Genomic DNA, 13,252 nt, shown 5'->3' on the forward strand with positions numbered 1-13,252 from the left:
TTCGTAAGTTTGTGCACGATGATGCTAGAAATTGGGATAAATGGCGCGACCCCCTGTTATTTGCAGTACGAGAGGTCCCGCAAGCCTCCACTGGCTTCTCCCCATTCGAGCTGCTGTATGGGCGACGCCCACGCGGTGTGCTTGATGTACTGCGAGAGGCCTGGGAGGAGGGACCTTCAAACGGTAAAAATGAAATTCAATACGTTCTTGATCATAGAGCAAAACTCCACACTTTGGGACAGCTAACACAGGAGAATTTGCTCCAAGCTCAAGAACGACAGCGCCGACTGTATGACAGGGGAACTCAGCTAAGGGAATTTGCACCAGGAGATAAAGTGCTTGTATTGCTCCCCACATCGAGCTCTAAATTACTCGCCAAGTGGCAAGGACCCTTTGAAGTCACACGACGAGTGGGAGATCTCGATTATGAGGTTAAACGAACCGATATAGGGGGCGCACATCAAATATACCACCTCAATCTCCTGAAATTGTGGAGGGAGGCAGTTCCCGTGATGTTGGCTACGGTAGTTCCCGAGAAGCCGGAGCTCGGACCGGAGGTGAGTTCAAAACATAAACAGTTCACCCCGGTCACTTGCGGAGACCACCTCTCACCGAGTCAACTCGCGGAGGTTGCTAGGTTGCAACAGGAATTTGTGGATGTGTTCTCCCCTCTACCGGGACATACAAACCTCATCCATCACCACATCGAGACCGAGCCGGGGGTCATGGTATGTAGCCGCCCCTATCAATTACCCGAACACAAGAAGAAAATAGTTCGGGAAGAATTGGATACAATGCTCGATATGGGGGTAATAGAAGAATCCCACAGCGACTGGTCCAGCCCAGTTGTTCTAGTGCCTAAGAGCGACGGGTCTGTACGGTTCTGTGTGGATTATAGGAAAGTCAACGCGGTGTCTAAATTTGATGCGTATCCAATGCCTCGCGTTGATGAGTTGCTCGATCGGTTGGGCACTGCTTGATTTTATTCGACATTGGATTTGACGAAGGGTTATTGGCAGATTCTCTTGACACCAATTTCCCGTGAGAAAACTGCCTTCTCCACACCGTTTGGATTACACCAATTTGTGACACTTCCGTTCGGTTTGTTTGGAGCCCCGGCTACGTTTCAGCGTCTCATGGACCGAATCCTCAGACCGCATTCAGCTTACGCTGCTGTCTATTTAGATGACATCATCATTTATAGCAATGATAGGCAGCGGCACATGCAACATCTGAGGGCGGTTCTGAGATTGCTGCGCCGAGCGGGACTCACAGCGAACCCAAAGAAATGCGCAATTGGGCGGGTGGAGGTACGGTATCTGGGGTTCCACTTGGGCCACGGGCAGGTGCGTCCCCAAATTGACAAGACAGCGGCGATTGCGACCTGCCCGAGGCCCAAGACCAAAAAGGGGGTGAGACAGTTCCTGGGGCTGCTGGCTATTATAGAAGGTTCGTACCTAATTATTTGGACGTCACCAGCCCGCTGACTGATCTCACTAAAAAGGGAGCTCCAGACCCGGTCCAGTGGACGGAGCACTGTCAGCGGGTGTTCACGCAAGTTAAAGCCGCACTTTGCGGGGGGCCGCTTTTACATTCACCTGACTTCTCTCTCCCTTTTGTTTAACAGACAGATGCTTCAGACAGGGGGCTGGGGGCCGTGCTCTCACAGGTGGTGGAAGGGGAGGAGTGCCCGGTGCTGTACATTAGACGTAAGGTCTCGTTGAGGGAAACTAAGTACAGAAGGGTCTCGCCATCAAGTGGGCGGTCCTCACTCTCCAAAACTACCTGTTGGGGCGGGCCTTCACGCTCTGTTCCGATCACGCCCCACTCCAGTGGCTCCACTGTATGAAAGATACCAATGCCCGGATCACCCGTTGGTATCTGGCTCTTCAGCCGTTTAAGTTCAAGGTGGTCCACAGACTTGGAGCGCATATGGCTGTCGCCGACTTCCTTTCCAGGAATGGGGGGGAGTGGTAGGCAGGCCGGATGCCGCCCCGGCCTGAGTCGGGCGGTGGGGATATGTGGCAGTGGGTGTGTAGTCAAGCATCTCTCCGGAGAGAAAGCGGTAAGGGCGCTTACATCTGAGCTAAATTATGTCTAACACCTGTCTCTAATTTCAGTGAGCACGGGGAGAGCAGCATAAATAGAGCCACACCGCAGATAGATGAGGGAGAGAACCTGGGCACTAGAGACCTTATTGTGAAGCCAAGAGCTTATGAGTGCAAAGCTGAGAGTTTATTTTTCTGAAGTTGTTGTTTATTTTAGAGTGAATTATTGAACACTGTGAAAGCCCTGGAAGAGTGCAGTTGTTGCAGTGAGAAAAATAAAATGCTTACCTGAACCAGGAAATCTGCTTCTCACCTCCTCCTTCCACTGAGAATTGTTACATTCTGTTTCAAAGGTGGCTTTTTCTTTGCAATTCTTCCCATAAGGCCTGCACCCCTGAGTCTTCTCTTTACTGTTGTACATAAAACTGGTGTTGAGCGGGTAGAATTCAATGAAGCTGTCAGCTGAGGACATGTGAGGCGTCTATTTCTCAAACTAGAGACTCTGATGTACTTATCCTCTTGTTTAGTTGTACATCTGGCCTTCCACATCTCTTTCTGTCCTTGTTAGAGCCAGTTGTCCTTTGTCTTTGAAGACTGTAGTGTACACCTTTGTATGAAATCTTCAGTTTTTTGGCAATTTCAAGCATTGTATAGCCTTCAATCCTCAAAACAATGATTGACTGACAAGTTTCTAGAGAAAGCTGTTTCTTTTTTGCCATTTTTGACCTAATATTGACCTTAAGACATGCCAGTCTATTGCATACTGTGACAACTCAAAAACTAACACAAAGACAAGGTTAAGCTTCATTTAATGAACCAAATAGCTTTCATCTGTGTTTGATATAATGGCAAGTGATTTTCTAGTACCAAATTAGCAATTTAGCATGATTACTCAAGGATAAGGTGATGAAGTGATGGCTGCTGGAAATGGGACCTGTCTAGATTTGATCAAAAATGACTTTTTTCACATAGTGATGGTGCTGTTTTTTACATCAGTGTTGGGCCTCATGTATTCAGATAGAAGACAAAGGCAGGCCTAACAGTCATAAAAAACATTCCTCAAGCCCCCTCCTTCTAAGTCAAAAATCTTACTGATAAAATCACGCCAAAATCAAACAAAGGGAGTCCTAAACAGACTACAGATCCATGAAGCCTTGCCCACTAAAGGATCGAGCACTCAACTCCTATTGGATGAGGCACACAACAGAACGTCCCTCGAACATGACATCATCCGGACTTCAAATAATTCTGAAATGCTTCCAAAGTGGCTTCCGGCTACTTCGTTCACCGAATACGGACGTAGCTTTTTGCTGCTCTCCGGTGTAACCTAGTGGCATAAGGAAGTAATGTCCGACTTGAAACTGTAGCCATACAATCTCCATCTCGCTGGACGAGTTGAGATTACTCTGTGTTCAACCAAACACTCTAACGGATCCGAAGGAGACCGCCGAGCAATTCGCATCTTCATCCGTTGGCCTACAGAAGTGAAGAGATTAAAGGTTTCTCTTCCATCTTCAATCAAGTCGACATTTCTGAGTTCTCCACCAGCCCGCCGAGAATCAACAGCCGTACCGCCCTCTGAGAATCAACAGCCGTACCGGCCGCCGACAGCGCGAGGAAACGACTCTAGTCATCACACGAGCCTCAAGAAACCGGGTCAAAGTTAAAGGACGGAGGAAAACACATTCTACCTGTGTCCTCATGCGATTCAAGTAAGAGGTTTACGTCTGGGCAGAGATAGAATATTATAGCGTGTTATTCTTGTGTTTCAAGGTTTTTTTTGCTTGTACAGTTTACGGATCGCCATGTCCGCTCATTATTAATACTCAGGGTATTAATTATCACGAATTTGTTTTGCTGTATTGTGGTCCAACCAGATTGGACTGTTGTGCATTTTCGCCATCGCGGGTGAGACAGCAACTGAGTTCATCCATTAAAGAGTCAAATAACAAGGGACTTTTACAAGCCCCGCTCGTAAAACCGCGTCTCTGAATGATGAACGCGGCTGCTTTATCTCCAGCTATCGCGAAATCAACTTTCGTGCTGTCACTTAATAATCTCTCTCTCTCTCTCACTAACCACACTGACACACACACACACACACACACACACCTTATGTGTTATAGGATTATTTTATTTCCATATCTAATCATATCACTGTTTAGTTTGTAGTTGTAAGTCGGAAGTTTATTGACTGCATTGTATTAATTATTAATTGATATTACTGCATAAATAAACTTTGTTTATATTACAAAGAGAAGTGTTTTGGTTTGTTTTGCATACGCCTGTGTCATGCTGACGGGATGTCAGTGCTCGGATTCAAACCTTCATTCATTGTTTTTTATTCGAAAATCGATATTCTTCGGATGTCGATTTTCCTAAGAAAACAATCTAATATTGAGACTGTTTTAATATTCGGTTATTAGTCCCTGATTTCAGGGTGGTGCCCCGTCAATGTTAATCCTTATTAATATTCTATTGATTTTTGATAATTGATAATTATCTTTGATTGAATTAGAATGATCAATAAGCTAGTGTTAATTTTAATGTTTCATCGATGTTAACAATTGATAAGTGTTGATTTTAAAGGATTAAAAAAAAGCTAACATTGATTCTCATCAATGTTCTATTGATTTTAATAATTAATAATTATCTTTGATAATTATTAATTATTGCTAATAACCAAACTTGCTCCTAAACGTAGCACACTACATTTACTGGAGTCCTATATGAGGTTTTAATGAGTTAGATCCAATTAATTAATTTAAATATTGATTAATAACTACAGAAATAATTATTAATTATTTCTGATAGTAACACTGATCTAAACAACCAGTAAAGCCCTACATCAGTAATGTCCTGATTATACTTTGTGATCAGTTGAATATCACTTTGGTAAATTAAAAGAACCAATTTCCTTCCGAAACAGCAAAATCTGTACATTATTCCAAACTTTTGGCCGCCAATGTAGGTGTTGTGTATTTTTAAGTAATTAGCTTGTAACACTCGGGCCTTATCGGTGGAGCTAAACACAATAAAGATAAATTATTTAAACCAAACTGTTTGTAATTAATTAAGCAAGAGGAAAACACCAGTAAATAAAATTAAGTCCTTGTGTTTTTGTTCTTAAAGGTGCCGTAAACAATTTTAGCTGTTATACTTCCACGAGACTGAGCCAAAACCCCCAACTCCAAAGATACCAAATGAGCTTTATTGAGACCAACATCGTGCAGAAACAGTTGTCAAAAATAACAGCAGCAAATAGTGCCCTCAACTGACAACTGTTATGAACAATATGGCTTAAAAATGGCATTATGTCTCAATAATTCGCTGCAACTACAACACTATGAGAATGTGCAAGATGATTGACAGGTCGAAATCGTCATTGTCCGCAGTATCTAGAGCTGTCACAGAGACCGGTGAGATATCTTACAACACTCATTTCAGTAGTATCTCTCAGGAGGTAGGAATTTTTTTGCATACCTTTCCATGAAAAAATTGCTTTCAGCACCTTTAAACAAACCTAAGTGTATTAAATCAAAAGTGCAACAATTAAACAGCCCACAAATATATAATTATCAATATTTACAATATGAATGTCCGATGATAGAGTCCTTGTCTCGCTCCTACTGGTCTCTGTTGCTGGTGAACACCATCGACCATGCAATACACAATTCAAGTTGTGGCTACTAGAAATAATCCACTCTGATCTGTGAGGCAAACAACAAAAGTAGGTCCCTCCTATACAGGTGAACAGCGCTTCATGATCACACTATTGGAAATAACCAACTGGAGGTAACTCTCCCAGGATAGGGTCTCTTTCTCTTTTTATTCAGTTATGGCTTTGATCAATCGATGTCACATGATCAAGTTTCTCAGTCACGTGATTGTAATTATGCAGTAAAAGTGTTGGGTGTGTTAGACTTAATGCAGCACTGTGCAGACCAATTGCTTGAAGCAGTGAATGTCGGTTAGGAATTGTATTTCTGATTTTAGATGGCGCCACCGCCACATCACTTTGACGTATACCATCAAAGAACTGTGAGAGTGGAGACCAGACACCTGGCTCAGTCAGCGCAGTTGCTCCAGAACAGCTGCACAAGCTCTCATGACGACACAGCTTATTCGCAATTGGCCAGACTCACCGATAATGATGGTGACGTGTTTCATGGGCTAAGTTTGCAATGGCATACTACACATGCTACTCTTACTACTTCTGCTATGTCAATATATGGCAAAAATATTAAAGTTTTCACACTGTGTCAGTTTCAGGAGTCTGAGCGTGATTCGAGGGATTTTTGTCCCATTTGTAAAAACGTTTTCAGACCTCGCAAACCGAAATGAGCTGAGTACAGTCCGCTTGCAGCCTTGTTGGTTAGCTAATAACGTGCAGTGAACACAAAGCGCTTCCGGCTCACTTGATTTTCCCTTTAGCGTAATGGCAAACATGTTTGACCCTTTCAGGTTACAGTACACCAGTAATGATGATGTGCAGAGAAGAGACGTGACAAGCCGCTTATTCTGTTTCTATGGAAATGAAGGAGTAAGTTGCTGATGAAAACTATTTAAAATCCTCACAAAACAAACTCAATCTTTCTTCAGTGTTCTGTGCAAATTAGGACTTGAAGGTTTAACCTGACTGCCTTGGAATGACAGTTAAGAGATTACAATATGAATATACAATATTACTATTGTTTTCAATGAATGGATGTTGCCCAAGGCTGTCAATAGACAAAACCATGATCAATCATTATTTTTATTTGGTAATATGACTAATATACCAAAATGCATGATAGAATTTCTTGAATTTTGCCTATAAATACAGTATTATTTACATTAAAAAATACAATGCATTCAGTTTGATGCATTGATTTTCCCTCTTAATGTATAAAAAACAAGATGTTATATATTTACACTATGTAATACAGTTCTTTTATTATGCAGAAGATCATTAAAATGTTTTATTGAACAAAGACACCTGTACTCATTTGGTGCAGTGGGCTGTGCTGTGATACTCAGGACATATAAGAGCTGTTTGCTCACTGGGACCCAGGTTTGAGTCCGACCTGGGTCATATCCTGATCCAACTCCCTCTCTCTTTCAACACTATTTCTGTCATACCCTACTGTCTTATAAAATAAAGAAAGACAACCCCCCCTCCCCTTAAATGGTATTATTGGACTTTCTTCTTGTACAGACAGCAGGCACTGTCTTAGGCAGCACATTACCCTTTCAAATGAATAATGTTCCTCATTTTTATATGTAAAATTCAAACCTCTGAATTCCGCTTCATCTGCAATAAAGCAAAGATCGCGCGATCTTCTGTGACTGATGTAGATTCAGACCACGACTGGAAGCGCAGTGTCTGGCTTAACAGCTCACTTTTCAACTCCTCCCCTGACTGCCAATTGGTAAAGGAAAGGCGCAGTTCAAGAGGTTTTGTTGCAAAGCAGATTTATACATTAATTATCCGTAGTAAATAATAATTAAATGTGAATGTTATCCTTATGTGAAAATGCTGCCCGAGTTTTTGATTTTGCTCAGCTGTTCACTTGCATCAGAAGGCCAAGCACGAGCACAGTAGCTATATTGCGTGAATGTACATGCTGGAACAGTTATTTATATATATATATATATATATTTATTATTTCTCAAATTTATATATTTTTTTAAACTTAGTGAAAAGTTTATTCATATTATAAATATTTTTAAAAAAAATATTGGCTGATTAATCGGCCATCAGCCTGTTTTCCCACCTTAATTATGGGTATCGCAAAACCCACTATCAGTCAACCTCTACCATGAAACACAAGTCACCATTGTCATCGGTGAGTCTGGCCAATCGTGAATAGGCTGCGTCATCATCTTTGTTGTCATTATGCTTTTGAGTAACTGCTATGGTTGAGCTAGGCGGCTGGTCTCTAATTGCTCTTGCGGTACTTTGATGGCATACGTCACGGCGGCAGTTGCAGCGTCTAAAGCCGGACAGAAAATGTTAACTGACATGCACTGCCTCAAGTCCGATGCTGATTGGTCTACGTATATTACTCTTACTATTTCTGCCATAGACAGACATATCAGAAGTAGTAAGAGTAGTATGGGTATAATGCCATTCCGAACTCAGCCTAAAGGGGGCCGCACACCGGATGTGTCTGGTGGAAAACACCACTATTAATCCTTGAGATTTCAAACCCAGCATAAAAGGTACACCCTCCTTAAGCCATGATCACACTCAAAATTACATTAAATGATTAAAAGAGAAAACATAAACCTACATCGTGGGGTTAAAAATATAAATTAAACCTGGAAATACAAGTTTTAGGATTTTGCAGGTGCGATAACCGAAAAAGGCTAAATAGTTGATCAGCTTGTGATGTGCTAATGGCTTGCACACACAGCATGTCTCGTCACTGTCACAGTCTGTCTCCCTCATTTTCTTCAAGGACTCTTATTTTGAAGTTTTCCCCTGCACTATGTTTCCCATAGTTCACTGCCCTAATCACTTCCATCTGTTCATCGTCATCCCCACCTGCCTTCCATTCCCTCATTCGTTTCTTGTGTATAAATACCCTCTAGCTTTCTTCATCATTTGACAGTCCTTGAAGTGTTACGTTGAGTTATTGAAGTATTGCATTGAGTTTATGAAGTGTTAAATTGTTTAGCTAGTTTGTAATGTTTAGCGTTTGTTCCACTCCAGCGATTATAATTAAAGGATTTAAAGATTCCACTTATGCGTCTCCACTCTTCCTCTTCCACTCCAAGACACCAACGTTACAGTCACATTCAGCTGATGAAAACACGCGTGTGATCATGAGGAAGGATTACATTAACCCTCTGGGGTCTGAGGGTGTTTTGGGCCCTGGAGAAGTTTTGATATGCCTTGACATTTGTGCTTTTTTCAGTTGCTTAAAAACATATTAATGGCTAAAGTCTGATAACACTGTATTCAGCACAAACTGGGCTACAATAATATGTGAACAACAATATGCATGGGTTTTTGAAAAAACAAGTCACTGAAATAAGGCAATATAACACATACTAAACATTTGTTCACAAGACTTTTGAGAACTGGATCTTGTAGCCTAGAGTTTTTGTTACAAAAATGATGTGAAAACCATCCTGATCACTCAGTCATACAAAACAATATAGTCATTTAACTCTTGTAAGACACTTTTAGTGTTAGAAAGGCCATATGCTAGGAGGCGTGGATGATCATGAATATTGATGTGATTCACACCTGAGGAGACAAAGACCCCTCCCCTGAGAGAGAATGAATGTGAGGAGACTTAATGATTGAATGTATTGTTTGTAGCTTATTCACAAAAATCAAGTTTAAGTTAAAAGTAATCTGACTATACATTTTCTTTACATAAATACATTAGACCTACACTACCATTTAAAAGTTTTTAGATCTGTAAGATTTTTTTATGTTTTTAAAAGAAGTCTCTTCTGCTCACCAAGGCTGCATTGTGAAATAATTTTACAATTTAAAATAACTTTTCTATTTGAATATATTGTTAAATGCAATTTATTCCTATGATCAAAGCTGAATTTTCAGCATCATTACTGCAGTCTTCAGTGTCACATGATCCTTCAGAAATCATTCAAATATGCTGATTTTCTAATATGGGCACATACACATTCATACCAGAACAGATATTTGCAAGCGCAAGCTTAGTTGATGATAATGAGGCAGCATAAACACTAGTTAAAATATAATCTAAACATGCATATTATTTTTATATCATATTACATAGAATATTGATATCATACAGAATATAATTTAAATACCTGCTTTAGCCGAAACATTTAAATGTTACTAAAACTTGCCTATTAGGACATATTTCAAATTTCAATACTCTGAATCCTGGCTGGCAAGTCTGGAAATAGTCCAACTAGTAAAATATGTACATGTTTATATAAAATAGCATATCAACTAATATGTAAGTAAAACAAAATGACTTACTCATCCAAAATTGTATCCTCGGCTGGATCAAGTCGCTCTTCAAAATGCAAACGTTCCTCGTCGGATTTCCATTCTTCTTCTGTGGAAAATGTGAACTCTTCATCACTATCCAGTACCATCTGTAGAGCTTCCTCACCTGTGTAGCGTGCCATCTTCCAAACACACAGAAAAGTGAATGAACTTGATGCTTTTTAAGGCACTGTTGGGGGCATTTTCCATTTGCATTGATCGCCTCAGCACATTACTGAGGCGCTCTGCTGGTGGGTGTTTTAAATTTGACATTTTAAGCTTTCTCTTTAGACATATGTTTCATGTTTGTGTGATAAATATTCACAGAGTTTGTTCATTTTGTGTTTCAGAAAGATGCTCACGGAGACAGAGATGGCTGAAAGCGCACCCTGTTTATTTTCTTTATTTTACAAAAGCACAAGGTTTTGTTATTGTGAGTGTACACAAATAAAAGTAGACCCTTTATAGTCTCTAATGATGTCTTACACTTATCTGTATGCCTAAAAATGACAGAGTATTTTAAGTTGTTTCCGCTGTTATGAGGAAAAAATCCAGCAGGACGCGCCGGCACGTCCGTCGACCCCAGAGGGTTAAGATGTAGATTGGAATAGCCATTGACCAGGAAAGTAAAAAAATGGCCCTCCATGTCAAAAAGTTGCCGACCCCTGCTCTATATGCTGTAGTTCCAGGGTGAAATATACCAAACTATTCACACTGTTGGATGCAATTAACACATCAAGATATAATTGTTTAGACCCACAACAGTCTGCGGTGAATAAAACAAGTAATTAACAACACAATTAGTTTTGATAGTTCAATTATATAAAAAAGCACAAAAAACTAAATTAAATAAAAAGGCATGAATACTAACATTAAAGGATTAGTTAATCCAAAAATTTAAATTCTCTCATGATTGACTAAACTTTAAGCCATCCCTGATGTGTATGACTTTCCTTCTTCAGCAGAACTGAAGTGAAAATTTTTATAAGCACATTTCAGCTCTGTATGTCCATACAATGCAAGTAAACAGGTGCCATCAGGCTGCTGGCTGTTTGACGGTCTAAGTCATATTTAGGCAGCATAAAAGTAATCCACATGACTCCAGTTGATCAATTAATGTCTTCTGATGCAAATTGATAGGTTTGTGTAAGAAACAAATCGATAATTAAAACGTTTTAACTTTAAATTGTTGCTTCTGTAAGCGTAGTGATGATGTTTGAAATGACCTAACCCTCGTGTGATAAACAAAGAACGCACATCCGACTTCTTGCGTTAACGTGCCATTGTGCTTACGTCACGCGACAGCTCTGTTTGGCAGGAAGCATTTTTTCCAAAAGTTAATTTTTAATTATAGATTTATTTTTTACACAAACCTATCGATTTGCTTCAGAAGACATTAATCGGTCGATTGGAGTTGTGTGGATTACTTTTATGCTGCCTAAATATGACTTTTGGACCATCAAACAGCCAGCAGCCTGATGGCACCTGTTTACTTGCATTGTATGGTCAAAAAGAGCTGAAATGTGCTTATAAAAATCTTCACTTCGGTTCTACTGAAGGAGGAAAGTCATACACATCTGGGATGGCTTAAAAGGTAAATAAATCATGAGAGGGTTTTCATTTTGGGGTGAACTATTGATCTATTTTTGGATTGAAAATTCATACACTACATGGCTGAGTGCAGAGTGTATAGTGTGTCTAGACAGCTTATGCCTATCAACATTAGCATGTTTCAGCCATATGAATTGTGGTTGCAATTTAATGGTCCAAAAAATCTTAGTAAATCTATAGAAACGTTTTTCTGAATACAAAGACAGCCAGGGCTTGGCAACCCAAACCTTGCTGAAAAATAAATGAATACAAAATAATAGCTTTAATCAGCCTAAGCCCTGATAGCACACATACATCACTCAGACGTCTATTTGATGTCTCTGCATGTTTACATCTGGAAGATGGATTTTTTTTGGTTGTTTGCTCATCTGCAATAAGTCTAAGACTCTTGAATGTCAATAAGACATTCAGCAGATGTCTTTGTGAAGTTTTTGATTTAGAATGTTTGTAAATCTGATCTTTAAGATGTTTAGCAGATGAATGTCATGCTTTCCAAATTAAATGCACTTAAACAGCCATCTTGGATATGTTTGTGTGCTGTTTTGGAGCTGGTTTGCTGGTCTTAGCTGGTCTCCCAGCCTAGTATGGCTGGTCTGTTTTACTGCTTAACCAGCTTAAACCAGCCAAGACCATTTTTCAGCAGAGAAATTACAGGAGAGACATTGCAAACAAACAAAACAATGATGCCGTCAGTGTAATTGGATTTTGTCAATACAGATGTAATTAGCCTAGCTTGCGTAATCAAAGCATAACTCTGCATCATTGACTTGCTACTAACTAATTTAATTCAATATTTGCTGCCAGCACTATTCTAATGATTATTATATTATCTTATAACGACAGATTCGTGACTATTGCTTTAGGTGTGTAAACACATTGTTGTGATGTATGATATTATTTGAGTCGCCATCTGTTCGCTGGTAAATCATGAGGGGCAGGATGCTAGTGGAATGCTAGCACAGCAGAGTGGAACAGCACGAATTCAGCTCATAAACAAATCTGGTTCATTCCTGCTCTGAAATATACATGATTGAACTTGTCACACTGCCCTGCTGCTGGATAAAGTAGATCAACAGTTAGGACAAATGGCATTTCAGTGGCGTTATTATTATACTGCCCATTCAAAACCATTCAGAGTCATTTGAGGAAATACAATTGTCTGAAAAGGTACTTAATCATGGAAAGCACATTACAATATAGAATTCTCTCTGAAACACAAAACTGTGTGGCATTTCTTTAGAATATATTAGACTCAATTTTAAATACAGTTCATATGTTTACAGACTCCTTGTTGAATCTGTAAGACTATTTGCATAAAAAATGAAAAAGAAAACAAAAATCCATCCTGGTCTCAAAATTAATATACCTGCCATTTTTACATGGCTTGTTGTACATACAGAAGCAGTTTTTTGGTGAAATGCACACTCTAAAGTGACAACAATAATTATTTTTATTCAGACAAAATCACAAATAAAACGTCAGATAATCAATTCATAAACACATTTCACTCTATTTCTCACACAATGCTATCTTATGACATCTAAACACTTTTACTATAGCACATGACTTGTAAGGCAATACACTTTAACATTTGTGCTACATAACCAACTACATTTAC

This window comes from Myxocyprinus asiaticus, chromosome 32, assembly GCF_019703515.2.
Source record: "Myxocyprinus asiaticus isolate MX2 ecotype Aquarium Trade chromosome 32, UBuf_Myxa_2, whole genome shotgun sequence".
Classification (NCBI taxonomy): domain Eukaryota; kingdom Metazoa; phylum Chordata; class Actinopteri; order Cypriniformes; family Catostomidae; genus Myxocyprinus; species Myxocyprinus asiaticus.